This window comes from Penaeus chinensis, chromosome 13, assembly GCF_019202785.1.
Source record: "Penaeus chinensis breed Huanghai No. 1 chromosome 13, ASM1920278v2, whole genome shotgun sequence".
Lineage (NCBI taxonomy): Eukaryota > Metazoa > Arthropoda > Malacostraca > Decapoda > Penaeidae > Penaeus > Penaeus chinensis.
In genome coordinates, this window is record NC_061831.1 from 3,408,754 (window position 1) to 3,411,253 (window position 2,500).

Here is a 2,500-nt window from a genome sequence, read left to right on the forward strand (position 1 = left end):
TTATTATCATTACTATCATTATTGTTATTACCATTATTAGTATTATCATTATCATCATTATTATTGCTATTATTATTATCATTATCATTATCATTATCATTATTAGTATCATCATTACTAGTATTATGATCATTTTTATTATTACTATTATTATTATCATTATCATCATTAATATAATAATTACCATTACTGATATCACTACGTCCCTCTCACCTCCCCCTTTTCCCTCCCCCTTATCGGCTCTCTCCCTTCTCCTCCTTTCTTCGAGCTCTTTGTCCCCTTCCTCCTTTCCTTAACCTTCGCTCTCTTCCTTTCCTTTCTCTATGCCTTCGTTCCCCTTTCCCTCCTCTCCTCTATACCTTATTTCCCCTTCCCTCTTTTCCTTTAAGCTTCTCCCCCTCTTCTTCTTCCCCATTTCTTCCTCTTACCCATCCCTAACTTTCTTTATTCCTCTCCCTACCCCTCCTCTCCTCTCCTCTCCTCTCTCTCACTCTTCCCTCCTTTTCTCTATGCCGCTCATCCTCCCTCTCCTCCTCTACACCCTCCCCTCCCTTCCCCTCCCCTCCACTCCCTTCCACTCCCCTCCCCTCCCCTCCCCTCCCCTCCTCTCGCCCCTTCCCTTCCCCCCTACGCCCCTCCCCTCCCCTCCTCTTCCCTCCCCTCCCCTCCCCTCCGTTCCCCTCCGTTCCCGTCCCGTCCCCTCCCCTCCCTTCCCCTCCACACGCCCCTCCCCTCCCCACGCCCCTTCTCCCCATCCGCCTAGCATATGCTCTGGCAGACGCTGTTCCGGGACCAAAGCAAACGTGTTGAAACATGCCTCTCACGTGAACTGAGGGGAAGAGAAATCAATTAAGAACAGGAAAAGGGGAAACTCCATGCAAGTGCTTGGGAAGAGCGGGGGTAAGGTGAAGGAGAGGGGAGAGAGAGGGGAATGGGATGGAGTTATAAGGGGGGAGAGAAATACGAATGAGAGGGAGAGAGAGGGGAGAGGAATGGAGTTATAAGGGGGAAGAGAAATACGAAAGAGAGGGGAGAGAGAGGGGGAAGGGATGGAGTTATAAGGGGGAAGAGAAATACGAATGAGGGAGAGAGAGGGGAAAGGGATGGAGTTATAAGGGGGGAGAGAAATACGAAAGAGAGGGAGAGAGAGGGGAAGAGGAATGGAGTTATAAGGGGGAAGAGAAATACGAAAGAGAGGGGAGAGAAAGGGGAAGAGGGATGGAGTTATAAGGGGGAAGAGAAATACGAATGAGAGGGAGAGAGAGGGGAGAGGAATGGAGTTATAAGGGGGAAGAGAAATACGAATGAGGGAGAGAGAGGGGAAAGGGATGGAGTTATAAGGGGGAAGAGAAATACGAAAGAGAGGGGAGAGAGAGGGGGAAGGGATGGAGTTATAAGGGGGAAGAGAAATACGAAAGAGAGGGGAGAGAGAGGGGGAAGGGATGGAGTTATAAGGGGGAAGAGAAATACGAAAGAGAGGGGAGAGAGAGGGGGAAGGGATGGAGTTATAAGGGGGAAGAGAAATACGAAAGAGAGGGGAGAGAGAGGGGGAAGGGATGGAGTTATAAGGGGGAAGAGAAATACGAAAGAGAGGGGAGAGAAAGGGGAAGAGGGATGGAGTTATAAAGGGGAAGAGAAATACGAATGAGGGAGAGAGAGGGGAAAGGGATGGAGTTATAAAGGGGAAGAGAAATACGAATGAGGGAGAGAGAGGGGAAAGGGATGGAGTTATAAAGGGGAAGAGAAATACGAATGAGGGAGAGAGAGGGGAAAGGGATGGAGTTATAAAGGGGAAGAGAAATACGAATGAGAGAGGGGAGAGAGAGGGGAAAGGGATGGAGTAATAAGGGGAAAGAGAGGGGAGTTATAAGAGGAGAGAGAAACTGGAAATTAAGGGGGAGAGAGAGGAGAAAAAGGTGGCATCATAGGAGGGAAGATAAATAGGAAAGAGAAGGAGAAAAGACTGAGGGAGGGTGAGAGGAAAGAGATGGAATTATAGAGAAAGAGAAGTAAGAAAAGGAGGGGATAAGAGAGGAGAGAGAGAGAGAAGGGCTCTGGGGCGAGACACATGGAAAGGAGGATCAAAGAGATATATTTAAAAAAAGGAGAGGGGAAAAAGGGAGAGGAAGAGAGAGAGAGAGAGAGAGAGAGAGAGAGAGAGAGAGAGAGAGAGAGAGAGAGAGAGAGAGAGAGAGAGAGAGAGAGAGAGAGGCAGAGAGTCAGACAAACAGGCAATCAGACAGACTTGCAGACGAACAAACCTCAGATTTTCCTTAAACACACACGAAAAGAGAACCAAAGAAAGAAGATAAGAAAACAAAACAAAAAAGAGAAAAAGAAAACACATCAAGGAAAAAAACACATAAAAAACACACACATAAACACAGAAACAGAAACAAAGACAAGAGAAACCGAAACCGAAGGGAAACCGAGCCAAGTCGCTCCCGCCAAACGATCGCCAACCGCCCGAAGACGTAAACACAGCCTTCCCGACGTTGCT